Here is an 18,401-nt window from a genome sequence, read left to right on the forward strand (position 1 = left end):
CTGTGCTATTTTAGTCCAGAAGAACACATCCTATGCAGGAAGGAAGGAGTTGGGGAACTTCCCTTGTTGCCTCCAACTTCTTTGAGTCAACTTCTTTGCCTGTATCCTTGAAATTATTAGAAAATCTTAAAAAAGCATAAGATCTCTAATTTGTATAGGTTTTACAATGCAATATTGTGTGTTAACTCAATTGTTATATATTAATTATATTGTATATAAAATATATAAGTACATATATATAGTATACATTATGGTATATATACAAATTGTTTACAGTCAGCCTTCTACATCCAATGGTTCCGATTCCGTGGATTCAACCAATTGTTGATCAAAAGGCTTATGATGGTTGCATGTGTCCTGAACATATACAGACTTTTTTTCTTGTCATTATTCCCTAAACAATAAAGTATTAGAACTATTCACACAGCATTTGCATTGTGTTGGGTATTGTAAGTAACGCAGAGATGATTTAAAATATATGGGAGCATGTGCATAAGTTACATGTAGATACTACACTATTTTACATAGAGACTTGAGCATCCAAGGATTTTGGTATAGGTGGGGTCCTGGAACCAATTCCCTGAGTATACCAAAGGATGACTATATATGTAAACTATATATAGTCGTATGCATAATTTATATATATATAAAATAACTATTATATCATTTTATATAATAAAATTCTATTATTTATTATTGTTTTCTTACATAGTATATTATTCTCTATTTACCAAATAACAAGTGATACAGGGATCACACAGAATCTGATCAATAATAACTTGAAGGGTTGCAGCAATCAGTTATGGCTAGTCTACGAGTCAGGAGTAGCAATCATAAGTTTGTGATGAATAGTGAGATGAAGTTGTAAGTAGAGTGAAGCATATTTGACAACTGGAAAACTTTTCAGGTATGGTTTACAGTATGAAACAAACAAGGGTATGAGATAATGGTGGGCAAGACAATGTGATGATGTCAATGAAAGGTCTCTCAAATTTATACTCTTTCTCTCTCTCTTTGAACAAAGATGCAATTGGAAGCATATATTCAGCTTTGAGATTAGCCACATAATAAAAATGAAATTTGATGAATAGTATTTTTCCTAGTATAGAGTAAATTCAATACAATGGCTCTTGCCTCTGACAAAGTGGAGTTTCAATTATGAATCTGCCATCCTGAACTTTGTCTAGTTAGTGACTAAACCTGTGAGCCTCAGTAACCCTTAAATACAAGATGGAAATAATAATACTATTAACTATACAAATTTGGTATGATCATTACATTACACAATAAAAAAAACTTGCAAAAGAGACTAAAACATAGAAACAAGTTTTGGTATTTATTTATGTTTTTGTTAATTAGACACAAGCAACGCAAAAGTCCTTAAATTTGCCCACAAAATATTTCCAATATTTGTTCCAAAATATTTCTTTCTCTGGGCACATTGTGAGATTTCACTTCCCTGTTCAATCTCAAGTCTAACGTTGTCATGTGACTTGACTATTAAGTAACAAGGTAATTGAAAGTGAGATACATACACACTGTTAAGTAGAAACTGTAAAAGCCAGTGTGTGATTCACCAGTCTCCGGCCCCTTCCACCCCCCAGTGGCTGCTGCGATCATGGTAGTAGGTGGGGATATAAACTCTCTCTGAGCTCCTGAGTGACGAGCTGAGCAAAGCCCCCTGATAGCCAGCACTGGACATGGAGATGAGACAAAAATCAAACTTTTTTCCTGTCAAACCACTGAGATTCAGGGGTTGTCTGTTCCTACAGCATCACCTAGGCTAAACTGCCCAGAGGAGGAGGAGTGCTACTTGAAGGGAGCTAGTAATAAAGTCTTCAGCAATAGCTATAGTGCAGTTTGGAGAAATCCTCCTAGGACAGTGCTGCAAGAAGACATTGAATGGAAAAATGTTTCATAATAACATAGCAAAATTTATGTGTGGAGTATCAATAAGAGTCAAAGAAAACACTAAAATATTTTTAAAATGTTTTTATTGAGGTAGCATTGGTTTATAAATTATTTTAAAGCAATGAGGGGTGAAGAAGTGGTTAACGAAAAAGGCAGCAATTAGGTAGAATTTTTAGATAGAAGATAGTTTATAGTTAGAATGTAGCACCATCATTAGGCCCATGAAAGGAGTAAGAAATTAAGAGAAGCACACACAAAAAACTCCCCGAAAATAGGCACTAAGAAGATGCCCAGATTTAGAGTGCCTAAGTCTTAAAAGATAAAACACTTTATTAGACGAAATAGTAAATTAAAATATAAATATGTGTTTTATTTCCCATGTAGTTGTGATTATATTTATTCTCTTGATGATTAATTAAATTTTCAAATGAATTAGTAAATTATATATAAAGACCAAATTCAGTATTCTGTGCCATTTGTGCCACTTATTAAAATAACTACAAAATTAGAAAAGAAATTTAAATGACATACAAGGCATAAGAATTTTTATCATTTTATTCTTAAATTTCTGCCATCTTATTCCATTTCCTTACTGTGAAATCACAAATGTAATTTGTGTTAAAGATGCATTTACATTATTAAGAATCTATTGAAAAGAGAACTGATATTCCAAAACGGCCTGTTATGATAATTACCTGCTTAAACAGTTTGCTTTTGGAATGGGAAAGAATAAATTCCTTTACATTTTTCCATTTTAATACAGAGGGAAGAAGCGTAGTACAAGATAGAAGAGCAAGTATAACAACAAAAACAGTAATCTTAGACAAATCTATAATCTTTCTCAATGTTATTTTATAACGGCATTGGCATTTGCAGTGTGCTACATTTGCTGAGCAGTAATTTAAGTCTCAAAAGGAACAAAAGTACATTGCAAACTTAAATGCATTTCTTCAGGGACCACTCTAACCACAAAAATAGCTATTGCATTTCACCCTTAGGTAGTTACAAATGAAAGTGCAAAATAATTTTGAATGGTAGTTAAAGATGGAGAAAAATGCTGAAAGTAATAGTTGCTGCATAGAGAAGTTAAGGAGGCAAGACATAGCCAGCTGAGAATTAGGTAATTTGACTAGGGCTCTAGGATAGAAATTTCTATACTTCTTCATTAAGTGTAAAATATGTTACATTTTGTGTGCTCAGTGGATTAGGCTTTTTGACTTCAGATGAAGATTTCTGCTTAATTTAGCTCCTTTAGGCACAGATAAAACAGAATGGCAAATAAAAAGCTAATTGTGCACTATGTTGTAGAGATGAAAAATAATACACATTTCACAAAAAGTATGGTGATGATCCGTGTTATGGAAGCCAACTAGATGACAATTGTTTTGTTATTTACTTGTTCATCTATCCAGCCACTCACTGATTTGGCAAATATTCTCAGGGGTTTCTTGTTTGCTTAAGTTAGGTAGGGTGGGAGGGGAATGTAGTGGTGAAAGTTGATGTGGTCTCACTGGTTAAGGATCTTAGCTAGTTTAGAAAGAAACTATGGGAAGCATCATAGACCCCAGGATAATTGGATACAACAAGCAGCCAACGTTCTGTTCAGAGACAGTGAGAGGTGGATGTGGTGGGCATGAGACTACTAGATATCTATTTTGACTTATGTTATGTTTCTAACACTGCTCCCACAGGAAAAGCTTATCTGTTTTCTTAGAAAGATACATATCTACATATTTATTACTACTGGGAGGAAACAAACTTCTAGCTTCTTGAATAGTATTTTGTTTCATTAAATGTTTAATATAAACACACAGAATGTGAAAGACCTGGAAAGAGTACCCACTGTGTAGTAACATACCCTTAAGAGAACTCAGAGCAACAGAGAGTAGAGACAGAAGTAACAGACTAGAGATTCAGAGCTGGCCCTAGAAAGCCTAGATTTCCCTCCCTGATAAACTCATTCTTAAGAAAAACAATTGTATAAAATTAAACATTGGGTAGTCACATTGTGCTGTTCTGTGAGTCTGCAGCTGAAAGAGATGCATGAAGATAAAAGCCCTGTGAACATTTGGCTCCAGTTGCTCTCTCATGAAACCCATGTTTATAAATTTAGGGAATAAGTAGGCTCTTTTTAAAATTTAAGACCCCAAAGACAATTTCCTGAGGCTTCTTTATTCTTTCCAAATTGTTATTGTCTTTGAATTTTATTGGACTCTAGATCTTATGCTTAAGTCTTTCAAGTTTCCATATCTTAATAGCATCTTTGAATCTCTGTTGGAATCTTTTTTTTTCTTTTTTTTATTGAGTTATTGATAGGTTACAATCTTGTGAAATTTCAGTTGTACATTAATGTTTGTCAGTCATGTTGTAGGTGCACCATTTCACCCTTTGTGCCCACCCCCCACCCCACCTTTCCCCTGGTATCCACTAAACTGTTCTTAGTCCATAATTTTAAATTCCTCATATGAGTGGAGTCATACACAGATTGTCCTTCTCTCGCAGGCTTATTTCACTTAACATAATTCTCTCAAGGTCCGTCCATGTTGTTGCAAATGGAATGATTTTGTTCTGTTTTGCAGCTGAGTAGTATTCCATTGTATATATGTACCACATCTTCTTTATCCATTTGTCTGTTGCTGGACACTTAGGTTGCTTCCACGTCTTGGCTATTGTAAACAGTGCTGCAATAAACATTGGGGTGCATAGGACTCTTGGGATTGCTGACTTCAAGCTCTTTGGATAAATACCCAGTAGTGGGATGGCTGGATCATATGGTAGTTCTATTTTTAATTTTTTGAGGAATCTCCATACTGTTTTTCATAGTGGCTGCACCAGTTTGCATTCTCACCAGCAGTGTATGAGGGTTCCTTTTTCTCCGCAACCTCCCCAACATTTGTTGCTATTAGTTTTAGATATTTTTGTTATTCTAATGGGTGTAAGGTGATATCTTAGTGTAGTTTTGATTTGCATTTCCCTGATGATCAGCGATGATGAGCATCTTTTCATGTGCCTATTGGCCATCAGTATATCTTCTTTGGAGAAATGTCTGTTCATGTCTCCAGCCCATTTTTTTTATTGGGTTGTTTGATGTTTTGTTGTTGAGTTGCGAGAGTTCTTTATATATTATGAATACTAAGCCTTTGCCAGATATATGACTTGCAAATATTTTTTCCCAGTTAGTGGGTTGTTTTTTTGTTTCAATCCTGTTTTCATTTGCCTTGAAGAAGCTCTTTAATCTGATGAAGTCCCATTTGTTTATTCTTTCTATTGTTTCCCTTCTCTGAGAAGGCATGGTGTCTGAAAAGATCCTTTTAATACTGATGTCAAAGAGTGTACTGCCTACGTTTTCTTCCAGAAGCCTTATGGTTTCAGGTCTCACCTTTAGGTCTTTGATCCATTTTGAGTTTATTTTGGTGAATGGTGAAAAAGAATGGTCAATTTTCATTCTTTTACATGTAGCTTTCCAGTTTTCCCAGCACCATTTGTCGAAAAGATTTTCTTTTCTCCATTGTATGCCCTCAGATCCTTTGTCAAAGATAAGCTGTCCATAGATGTATGGTTTTATTTCTGGGCTTTCAATTCTGTTCCATTGATCTGTGCACCTGGTTTTGTACCAGTACCATGCTGTTTTGATTACTGTAGCTTTGTAGTATGTTTTGAAGTCAGGGATTGTGATGCCTCCCGTTTTGTTCTTTTTTCTCAGGATTGCTTTAGAAATTTGGGGTCTTTTGTTGCCCCATATGAATTTTAGGATTCTTTGTTCTAATTCTGTAAAGAATGTCATTGGGATTCTGATTGGGATGGCGTTGAATCTGTAGATTGCTTTAGGTAGAACGGACATTTTAACTATGTTTATTCTTCCAATCCATGTACATGGAATGTCTTTCCATCTCCTTATGTCGTCATCCAATTCTCTCAGAAAGGCCTTGTAATTTTCATTATATAGGTCCTTCACTTCCTTGGTTAAATTTACCCCAAGGTATTTTATTCTTTTTGTTGAGATTGTGAATGGTATTGTATTCTTGAGTTCTTTTTCTGTTGGTTCATTACTGGAGTATAGAAATGCTACTGATTTATGCAAATTGATTTAATACCCTGCAACTTTGCTTTAGTTGTTGATTACTTCTAACAGTTTTCCAATGGATTCTTTGGGGTTTTCTATATATAAGATCATGTCATCTGCAAACAGCGAGAGTTTCACTTCTTCCCTCCCTATTTGGATTCCTTTTATTCCTTTTTCTTGCCTGATTGCTCTGGCCAGGACCTCCAGTACTATGTTAAATAAGAGTGGTGATAGAGGGCATCTTTGTCTCATTCCTGTTTTCAGGGGGATGGCGTTCAGTTTTTGCCCATTGAGTATGATGTTGGCTATGGGTTTGTCGTATATGGCCTTTATTATGTTGAGGTAGTTTCCTTCTATGTCCATTTTGTTCAGAGTTTTTATCATAAATGGCTGTTGGATCTTGTCAAATGCCTTCTCTGCATCTATTGAGATGATCATGTGGTTTTTGTTCCTCAGTTTGTTGATGTAGTGTATCACGTTGATTGATTTGTGGAAGTTGAACCATCCCTGTGTCCCTGGTATGAATCCCACCTGATCATGATGTATGATCCTTTTGATGAATTGCTGAATTCTGGTTGCCAAAATTTTGTTTAGAATTTTTGCATCTATGTTCATCAGTGATATTGGCCTGTAGTTCTCTTTTTTCGTGGTGTCCTTGTCAGGTTTTGGTATCAGCGTGATGTTGGCCTCATAGAATGTGTTAGGAAGTGTTCCATCTTCCCTAATTTTTTGGAATAGCTTGAAAAGGATAGGTATTAAATCCTCTCTGAAAGTTTGGTAGAATTCTCCAGGAAAGCCATCTGGTCCTGGGGTTTTATTCTTTGGGATGTTTTTGATTGCTGTTTCAATCTCTTTCTTTGTGATTGGTCTGTTCAAATTGTCTGCCTCTTCTTGAGTGAGCTTTGGGAGATTGTAGGAGTCCAAGAATTTATCCATTTCCTCTAGGTTATCCATTCTGTTGGCATATAGTTTTTTGTAGTATTCTCTTATAATCTGTTGTATTTCTGCAGAGTCTGTTGTTATTTCTCCTCGCTCATTTCTGATTTTGTTTATTTGAGCTTTCTCCCTTTTTTTCTTTGTAAGTCTGGCTAGTGGTTTGTCAATTTTAATTATCTTCTCAAAAAACCAGCTCTTTGTCTCATTGATCCTTTCTACTGCCTTTTTCGTTTCAATAGTATTTATTTCTGCTCTGATTTTTATTATTTCTCTCCTTCTGCTGACTTTGGGCTTCATTTGTTCTTTTTTCTCTAGTTCAGTTAGGTGTGCTTTAAGGTTGCTAATTTGGGATTTTTCTTGTTTGTTAAGATGTGCCTGTATTGTGATGAATTTTCCTCTTAATACAGCTTTTGCTGTATCCCATATGAGTTGGTATGGCATGCTATCATTTTCATTTGTTTCCAGGTATTTTTTCATTTCTTCTTTAATTTCTTCAATGATCCATTGCTTGTTCTGTAGTGTGTTGTAGTCTCCACATCTTTGTGCCTTTCTCAGCTTTTTTCTTGTAATTAATTTCTAGCCTTATAGCACTATGATCTGAGAAAATGCTTGTTATTATTTCAAATTTTTTAAATTTGTAGAGGCTTGCCTTGTTTCCCAACATATGGTCTATCCTAGAGAATGTTCCATGTGCACTTGAGAAGAATGTGTATTCAGCTCTTTCAGGGTGGAGTGATCTATATATGTCTATTAAGTCCAATTGTTAACTTTAGCTCCACTATTTCCTTGTTGATTTTCTGTCTGGATGATCTGTCCATTGATGTGAGTGGGGTGTTGAGGTCCCCTACTATTATTGTGTTGTTTTTAACATCTTCCTTTAGGTCTGTTAATAGTTGCTTTATGAATCTTGGTTCTCCTGTGTTGGGTGCATAGATATTTATAAGCGTTATTTCTTCTTGATGAAGTGTCCCTTTGATCATTATATATTGTCCCTCTGTGTCTCTCTTTACCTGTCTTATTTTGAAATCCACTTGGTCTGATATGAGAATTGCAACACCTGCCTTTTTTTCCTTGCTATTTGCTTGAAGTATTGTCCTCCACCCCTTCACCCTGAGTCTGTGTTTGTCCTTGGGGCTGAGGTGTGTTTCCTGGAGGCAACAAATTGTTGGATCTTGTTCTTTAATCCATTTTGCCACTCTGTGTCTTTTTATTGGAGAGTTCAATCCGTTCACATTGAGAGTGATTATTGATGCATGTGGACTTAGTGCTGTTAATCTGTCACTCATTATCTTGTTTTCCTGCGTGTCTTTTCCTGTTTGCTTTAGACTACCCATTTAATACTGCAATTTCTTATGCTGGGTTTCTTAGATTTTTCCTTATTTATGATTTGTGACTCTGTTCTGTACTTTATTTTAGTGTCTATCTTGAAGTTTGTATTTAGAATCTCGTGTATAATATAGTCTATTCTCTGGTGGTCTCTTACTTACTTGACCAATACTGATTTAGGCCCTTTGCTCTTCCCCTCCTAAATAATTATTTTCATTTTTTATTCCAACTCGTCTTATTAATTGGTAGTTAGAGTACTAAGATCCTCCTTGTTTTGGTAGTTTCCTTACCTTTACCCTAATGCTATAATTGAATATTTGCTATCCTGTTCTGGTTCTATCCATCGGTCTCCCTAGTCTGTGGATTGTGTCCCCTTTCTCCCTTTTTTCTTTTTTCAGGTATGAGAGCCTTCTTGAGGATTTCTTGTAGTGGAGGGCTTTTAGTTACAAATTCCCTTAACTTTTGTTTGTCTGGAAAAGATTTAATTTCTCCCTCATATCTGAAGGAAATTCTTGCTGGATAGAGTATTCTTGGCTGAAGATTTTTATCCTTTAAAGTTTTGAATATGTCACTCCATTCTCTCCTAGCTTGTAGGGTTTCTGTAGAGAAATCCGCTGACAGTCTGATAGGGGCTCCTTTATAGGTTATTCTCTTTTTTTTTCTTACTTCTCTGAGTATTCTTTCCTTATCATTCCTATGTGCCAACTTTACTACTATGTGCCTTGGGGTAGCTCTTTTTACATTGACAAATCCAGGAGATCTAAAACCCTCCTCTACACACATTTCTCCATCGATCCCTAGATTTGGGAAGTTCTCTTCAATAATTTTGTTAAGCACACTTTCTGCTCCATTTTCCTTTTCCATATTCTCGGGAATTCCTATGATCCCTATGTTCTTACTCCTCTTTGAATCCATTATCTCTTGGAGATTTTCCTCATTCTTTTTAATTCTTAGTTCTCTTTCTTCCTCTGTCTGGCGCCATTCAGCCTGTCTATCTTCGATTATGTTAATTTTCTCCTCTATGTTGTCTACACGGGCATTCAGGGAATCTGTATTCTGTTTTACCTGGTCCATTGTGTTTTTCATCTCAAGTAATTCTGTTTGATTCTTCTTTATGATTTCAATCTCTTTTGTGAAGTAACTCCAGAACTCGGCTTGTTTCTCTATCTTTCTCTCTACCTCATGGAGTTTTTTGATTATAGCTGCTCTGAACTCATTATCACTTAGTTTACCTAATTCCAAGTCCTCAGGACTTAATTCCATGTTTTTATTGTTTTCCTTCTGGTCTGGGGCTTTTATAAATTGCTGGATGGTAGAGGAGCGGTTTTTTCTCATGGTGGTAGAGTTCAGTTGCAGTTACAGCCTGTCGCCACCAGATGGGGGTCGAGAGCGGCGTGTTATGAGCTCTTCGCCTTCGGGGCAAGATGGCTGCTCCCACTGGCTTTGCCAGGGGGGAGGGGCTGTTACTCACACGCGCTGGTCTGAGTTCAGTTCAGTTCTGTTCTCTGGTCTCCCAAAGCCCTTGATTTATAGGGTCCCCACGGACGGAAGCGTTCCCCCCGTCAGCGGGTCTCCACTGAACCAGTGGCAGGAGTCCTGGATGATCCCCCGGTGGCGCGGCCCCTCCCCCGCTCCTTCCCAACAGGCGTAACAGCAATCGCAGACTCTAGGGGAGGGAGCGATGTTCTCTCCTACCGTTCCAGCACCTCCGAGGGTCTGAGCAAAGTTTATGATCTCTGCCTTCTTGGTATAGTAGGTCTCTAACGAGCTGGCATTATGTTTATTCTCTGAAATTCAGTTCTTCCAATCTTTTGTTGTATTGTGGAGGGGAGAGAATCCCAGGTCAGCTCACCCCGCCATTTTGCTCTGCCCCTTCTCCTCTGTTGGAATCTTATGTGTGTTGCTTGGTTGAGAATCCCAGAAGAAAAAGACTTAGTCCTGCTGTTGACCACAGGATGTGAATGAAGCTCTAAGCAAGTTTGCATCTCCTTTGTCAGTCAATACTGTAGCCCTTCAGAGTTCGTGGGGTCTCTGAGTGAAAGGCGCACTCAGTCTTCTGCAGTTCAGTTTGTACGAGCTGTTCTCACCCCACAGTACCATCAGGGAAAACACTTTAGCATCTTCGCTCACTTAAGGAATAGGATTTCCTCTCTCATTTTATGAATGCTTTCCTATCTATCCTGTAAGTACTAATTGACTGGTTGCTTGATCAATAAACTTAATGTATTTCTTTCTTGATTATTCATCCTGCTGTACTTACCTTTCTCTTCTTCTTCCTCTTTTTCCCTCTTCTTTGTTTTTGATCCTTGATATTGTCTATGCTCTGAGCAAGTTGGGAGTGCATGTATAAAATTTGCATATATTAGATTTCCTTTATAACGGAAATAAGAGTTGTCAGAGAGATTGTGAAGAAAACAAATGATTACTGCATTAGGAATTGCAAAGGGAATTTTCTCCTTTTTCTTAAAAACTTTAGTCCAAAGGAAAAGAGTTCCTGTTGAAATTACTGAACCTTATAAAAAAGCTGAACTTTTTAAAAAAGAAAAGAAGATTTCTTAAAATGGCTGCCAAGTGAAGCTGAGGTGAGAAATATACTTTAAAAAACAAAAAGACATATTGGTTACTACAAATAAAATTTTTAAAAGATGCTATTAACTTCTGGATATGGTTTCACTTCTCAAGACATGCATAGATTGAAATACCAGATTCTCACTCTGCATTGCTCTTCTTCAGCTTCCAACACCTTTAAAGGCAAAATCTTAAACGTGTAATGGTTCACTTATTGTTGTTGCTGCTTCTGCTGCTGTTATTCTGTTTACTGCCTTCATTTGACTGTGGTGACACTCCTTATGAAACTCTCCGATTCTTAAAAGTTTTATTTGAACTCCATTTTACTCAGACTGTACCCAGAGGATGCTATTTAACCCCTCTGTGCCCCAGTACCCTTACAGAGAAGATGAAATGATCAGTTGCTTATAAAATTCCTTGGTGAGGTAAAAGGTCCTATAAAAGTGCATTTTAAGGGAATCTTTATAATAATGTCTAAAATCGAGGCTATTTTTAGTTCTCCGCATGGCATCTATAGAACATCTTCTTATGACTACCCTATATTTTGAGCAAATTTCTTTATTCTATTCTTGAAAAGACAAATGTAATATAAATTACTTTATTTAAAATACAAGCTGGAACCAGGACTGCAATTATTACAAATGTCACAGTCTTCCTAAATGTTAAAATAATTTTATTTTCTTTTTAAAAGGAGAAATAGCAGCTTTAAAACTTCAATGAGAAATTTTCGTTCAAGAAGGTGGTCTGAAAAGCTAAAAGTTGTTTCCTAAAATCCCACTGAAATTACAGTAAATAATTACAAAATGGAATGGGGGATAAATCTAGAAAAACACAGAGAGTATTGTAAAACCACCTTGTCTTAGTCTGTTTGGGCTGCTATAACAAGAATAGCATAGACTGGGTGGCTTGTAAACAACAAACACTTATTTCTTGCCGTTCTGAAGCCTGGGAAGTCCAAGATCATGGCACCAGCAGATTTAGTGTCTAATAAGGGCCTGGTGCCTCGCTGGCTGCCCTCTCACTGTAACCTCAGCTGATGGAAGGGACAAGGGATCTATCCAGATCTCTTTTATTAGGACACAAATCCCATTTATGAGGGCCCAGCCCTCATGACCTAATCACCTCCCCAAGGCCTCATTTCCTAATACTATCACTTTGGGGATTAGGTTTCAACATATAAATTTGGGGGGACACAGAGCACACTAGAACAAGGTTTTTTCATAAATCTCTAGCTAATATAAAGTGCATAGGATTGAGGAAATAAATAAGCCAAGTGGAGAAAATCACAGGCCAAAACAGACACAGAAAAATCTCTCATGGGTGTAGAACCATTTTTGTTCAATGGACCAACTATATTTAGAGTTAGTAGGTACAGAGGGTTGTGTCCTACAGAGTGGCGAGTGGAGTGTGATTTTCTCATTAAAAATAAAGTCATATTTTTTCAAAAAAGTGAAGATCCTGTAGACAAGGGCTCTAAGTATAAATGTCAGTGCTTCAGAATAAATCTCATCTTAATTTGGCTTTGGAGGAGGGAGGTGACATTATTACAACCTGTCCATCTATGCATCTAAGTAAAGCCTTTTTTGAAACATGTACAAAGGGCTTCTATGCAGGTATTACATTCTAAGGAGAAGATTATTGGGGAAATACACTAGAAGATAAGTACAGTCCCTTTCATTATAATGAAATAAATAGGGATGTAAATCCAAAAATTAGCAGTAAAGAAAAATAAAACAAGACCGAATGTGTAAAATGAACAAACAGAACAGATGACAGTGGAGAAAGGAGAAATAATTTTGTAAATATAATATGACATTTAAAATACTTATCAATATTCTTAGACAGATTAGAGAAGATAGCACATCCTTAAAGCAAGATTAGATTGCTAATTAAAGCAAAAAAAAAAAGAAAATCAGGATTTCTGGAAATTAAAAATATTTTATATAATTCACCTAGCTTCTGCTCTGGGACATAGACAGCTAAAAGGAGTCTTTTTACTTTCAAATTCATGATTTTTTTTCAAACCCATTGGAGAGTGGAGGTTGCAGAGCAAAGAACAGGCCTCAAATCTAAGGAAATACAGCACCTCTGGGAGAGAAAGCGAGAGCACATGCTTATCTAGGTAAGATACACCACACATCTGTAGGAAGGATTCAGCCAGCATAGTCGATAAGTTGATTTAGGCCAAGTGCAGTGTGTTGGGCGGTATGAAGCCCCTGGAGGACCAGAGAATTTGGGGAAATCCCCCTTCTCTTTCTGAACAAGACCCACTAGACCTTCACAGAGAGTATCAGAAGGACTCCTAAAAAATGTTCAATATGGTACCGGCCTGGGAGAGAGAAAGTGCAGCTACGTGAACAAGGCAGGAAACTCCACCCAGAACCTTCACCCCAACCTACCCTATATTTCCCCTATATAACCTGTGAGGAGAGAGGCAACAAACACTGTCAGGGAACAGGAAAAAATATTCCTGGGTGAGTGGCAGAAATGGGCACTGGGCCCGCAACTGCAGCTGGGAGAGGGGCAAGTAAACAGAGAATGCCACACCCCCAAGACACAGGGATGTGAGCTTGCCTAAACTGAGGTTTAATCAGAACACAAAGAATGCTCAATCCCCACAGCCCCTCCCACCACCAACCTACCAAGTGTGGAATGAGAAGGAACAGGAGAAAACTGCTGGAGGGACAGGAGAAGAACACACACAGAGACTCTCTCTGAGGTGCAGCAGAAAGGGAAGATGCGAAACAGCCAAGCAGGCGGGGCTCTGGAAAACTAGGCCAGCCCTAAACGCAAGTTATCGCCACAGAAATTTGAAGAGCGTGGTGTCCTGGGAGTAACCATAACAGCAACAAACTTCAAACCCAGCCCAACTTTCCAACCAATAAGACAATGATTGCCAGATTGATTGAAAATCCCAAAGCCAAATATATGCTGTCCGTAAGAATCTCACTTCAAATACAAACACAGAGATCAGAAGAAAAAGGAAGGAGAAAGAAGTATCAAGCAAACATTAACCAAAAGAAAGATTACACTTTATCACAGGGTAACATCCTTAAAGATGATTACTCTACTCATATCAGACAAAGTAGTCTTTAGTTCAAAGAATATTATCACTGGTAGAGAAGGATATGATATAATGATGAAACTGTCAATTTTGCAAGAAGATATAATAATCTTAAATTTGAATGTACCTAAATATGGAGCTTCCAAAAAAAAAAAAGGTAAAAGTGAAAAAACAAATAGAAAAAGTACGATTATATTTAAAGAATTCAATACTACTTTCTAATTAATTGATTGGGTTATTGCAGAGAAAATAAGTAGGATAAAATAGACCAGAACACTTTTAATCAAATGCACCTAATTGACTTTTATGGCACACTGCACTCAACAAGAGCAGAATAAGCTTTCTTTTCAAATATACATGGAACATTCATCAATATTGACCTTATTCTGGGTCATAAAACAGGTTAACAAATCAATAAGATTAGAAATCATACAAATAAGTGCTTGAAAATAAGAGAAATAAAAAGTCATAAAAGAAAGATATGTGGAAAATCCACAATATTTTGAAATTAAATAACCCACTTCTAAATAACCTAGGGTCAAAACACTCAAGAGGAAAAATATGCTGAAATGAATGAAAGTAAAAATGTAACATCAAAAATTTGGAGGATGCATTAATAGCAGTACCTAGAGCGAAAGTCATAGCACTAAATGCTTGTATTGGAAAAGAAGAAACACCTCAAATCAGTGATCTAAGTTTCAATCTTATGAAACTAGGAAAAGAGGAGTGAACTAAACCAAATTCAGATATAAAGGAGAAAAGAATAAATGGAAAAAATTGATGATACTGAATTCAGTAAATAGAAAAAATCCAAGAATTTCAAAACCAGTTTTTTGAATGTTTTAATAAAATTGATAAATATCTACACAGACTGACCACAAAAACAAAGAAGACACAGATTATCAATACAATGAATGACAAAGAGGATATTATTAGACACCCTACATGTTTTATAAAGGACCATAATGAAATATTATCAACAACTTTACACCCACAAATTCAACAGCCTACATAAAATTGACATAATTCTTTGAAAAAACACAAACTATCAAATCTCTATTAAGAAGCAATATATAACTTGGATTGCCCTATGTTTTTTCAAGAAATGGAATCATATGTAAAAGCTTTTGAGTAAGAAAAAACTCAAACCCAAACAATTCCACTGTTGATATCTACCAAACATTGCACATTTCATATCCTCTTCTAGAAAATATGAGAGGAGGAACTATTTCCCAATTCTTTTCATCAGGCTGGCATTGCCCTAGTACCAGTACTGGACACAAAGATATTACAAGAAAATAAATGTACACATCAATATTCTTAGGAACATAAACTCAAAGTTCCTCCACAAAAAATTAGCAAATGGAATCAGGCAATAAATTACAAGGATAATACATCACAACAAAATTGAATTTATTCCAATAATTCAAGGCAGGTTCAACATCTGTGAGTCATCACATTAACAGACAAGAAGAAAAAGCTCAAGATCTTATCAATAGATGCTGAGAAAGCATTTGGAAAAAAATTACCATCATCAATTTATGATAAACTTGGAATGAAAGGGAACTCCTTCACCTGACAAGAGTATTAATGATCTGCTTTTTTATTTTTTGAGGAAGACTAGTCCTGAGCTAACATCTGCCTCCAATCCTCCTTTTTTTGCTGAGGAAGACTGGCCCTGAGCTAACATCCATGCCCATCTTCCTGTACTTTATATGTGGGACGCCTGCCACAGCATGGCTTTTAAAGTGGTGGGCCACTGGGATCCGAATAGGTGAAATTAATCACTGTGCCACTGGGCTGGCCGGTATAATAACCTACTTTTAACATCATACTTATTGGTGAAGTCCTGTATGCTTTATTCCTAAAATCAAGAAAAAGGCAAGAACACTCTCCTGATTCACATTCAACATTATGCCAGATATGCTAGCCAGTGCAATGATCAAGTGAAAGAAGTTAAAAGCATACGTAATATAAAAGTAGAAATTAAACGTTTTCTATTTATAGATAAAATAACTTCCTGTGTGGAAAATCTGAAAAACTCAGAAATTTTTCTATAATTAATAAGTGAGTTTATCAAGTCTTAGCATACAAAGTCAACATAAAAATATCAATTTTATTTCTATCTAGTAGGAATGAGCAATTGGAATTAAAAAAGTAAATATCACTTACCATAGCATTAAATAAAATTGAAATATTAGGCAAAAATCTAAGAAAATATTTTCAGGATCTTTATCTTGAAAACTATAAAACATGAATGAAACTAAAACAACAAATAAGTGATGAGATATACCATGTTCTTGGACTGGAAGACAATATTTTTAAGAAAAAAATTATCCGCAATTTGATCTGTAGATTCAGAGTAATTTTTAACTAAAATTCCAGCAGGGTTTTTGTAGATATATGCAAGTTGACTCTAAAATTTGTGCGGAAAGACAAAGAAACTTGAATAGATAAAAATGATTTTGAAACTGCAGAATAAATTTATCTCAATTTAAATAATTACTAGAAAGCTACAGTAATCAAGACAGTGTGGAATTGGTGAAAAGACAGATCCATAGATTGATGGAATAGAATTGTCTGGAAATAGACGCCTCCAAATTTAGTCAACTCATTTCTAAACAGAGTTATAAAGTAATGCATTGGATGATTCTCCCTCTCCATTTCCCTTTCTCTCTCTGTATATATATATTCCATCTATATCTCACAAATTCCATCTATACCTGAAGCCCAGTTCCACGTTCGGGCAGCACAGGGACTGCTGTACACCACCTGCAGATTCACCTGGTGGCCCACCAGCTCCAGGACATTGTTGATGCCATATCTGATCATCATCGGGGGCTCCAGGGACAGGCCCTGGGCAATGACCGACAGGTTCTTGGAGAGCCCCACCGCAGCAGCATTTTGGGGCAGAAGAGCCCGGACTTCCCCACTTCCACCCGCTTTTTCAGACCTCGGTGGTAGCTGAACTCCTTGGCGCTGAGCTCCGCATCGGGGCCGTAGGCCAGCCTGAAGCGCAGCAGGTGATGCTGAGCTTGGGGAAGAGCTTCCGCACGAGGCCCGGGAGTGGGCCCAGGGGGAGGCTAGATCTGGTGGAACCGGGCAGGGGCGCGGTGTCCAGGGTGTCGTCCCTGAATCATCCCACAGGTCTGCAGGGTCACGTCGATCAGCAGCTTCCCTTTCCTGAGCTTGCTCCTCTCCTTCCGCCCAGCGTTTCAGCCTGCCCTCTCTGGACCAGCTGTAGGCCCTACCGCCCCTCATCCTCCATGCCAGCAAGAACACAGAGGGCCGGGGGCCTGCGGCCACGCTCATCTCCACGTGGGTCCCCTTGTCGGACAGGACCTGGCTGAAGCCCACATGAGCTCACTGTGGCCACTCCTTCTGGGGGGGGCCCTTCGATAACACCTTGGTCTGGTGGCTGCCCTCCCAAGCAGTCTTCTAGCCCTCAGTGGTAAGCTCCCACCATCTGAAATAATATATGAAATATTGTATATTATGCTGTGGTCAATAAATGTGGCAAACATTTTTAGCCCCAGGGGAAGGTTGTCACAGACAGCTGTTTTCACATAATTAGGAATCCACTTGACGGTTTTTGTTTCGGACATTATCTGCTCTATCTGCTCGTCCAGCTCCTTCATGGATATGCAGCCCTGAGGGTGATGACCATGGTCAGATAGCGGCTGTAGTAGGGGTCACAGGCGGCCATCATGTTCTTGGCCTCTAACACCTGCAGGGGAAGCTCTGGCACCCTCAAGGCCCGGTACTGCTGGCTGGCCCTGCCTGGTCAGTGGGGCGGAGCTGGGCCTGAAGAACTGCAGGCAGAGGAGGGGACCACATTGACAACCAGCTTGCACAGGTCAGCAGTGAGCTGGCTGGGGTTGCGTAGGCAGGTGGTGACCCTACTCATAGTGGCTGACACCAGGTGGTTCAGGTCAGTGTAAGTGGCCATGGTCAGCTTTAAGGTTCTGAAGCAGATGTCATAAAGGCATCATTATCAACGCAATAGGTCTCTGTGCCTTCTACAATCTGATGGACCAAGAGGGTGGCGTTGTGGGGCTTCATCACCATGTCGCACAACTTGAGGAAGGGTACCACGTTGAATGCCTTCATGATCCATCCAGGTACTCCTCCCAGATCATGCTGATCGGGAAGATACCCATCCCAGATCCAGAGAGTGGGTCAGCTGGAAGCTCTGCAGGCGGTGACAGCTCTCGTCCTCCTCCCTCAAGACATCTTAATAATGCAGAATTATTTGTAGCCCTAAATGAAAAATATAAAACTATAAAATATCTACAAAACATTCTTTTGAGGAGGAATTATAGGAGAAAATTTACTTGACCATGGTTTAGGCAAAGAGATTTTAGACACGACACCAAAAGAATGATCCATAAGGGAAAAAATGATAAATTGAACTTTATTAAAACTAAAGATTATCCTTCCGCAAATGGTACTGTTAAGTGAATGAAAAGACAAGAGATATATTCAAAGAAAATGTTTGTGAATCAAAATTCCAGTTCAGGAATTATTTTGAGA

General features: G+C 37.7%; 1 pseudogene; it reads right to left on the reverse strand.

Moving 5' to 3' along the window:
- Nucleotides 1-17,176: 17,176 nt before the first annotated feature.
- Nucleotides 17,177-18,096, reverse strand: LOC106841157 (tubulin beta chain-like; annotated as a pseudogene).
- Nucleotides 18,097-18,401: the final 305 nt, after the last annotated feature.

This window comes from Equus asinus, chromosome 9 (assembly GCF_041296235.1).
Source record: "Equus asinus isolate D_3611 breed Donkey chromosome 9, EquAss-T2T_v2, whole genome shotgun sequence".
Taxonomy (NCBI): Eukaryota; Metazoa; Chordata; class Mammalia; order Perissodactyla; family Equidae; genus Equus; species Equus asinus.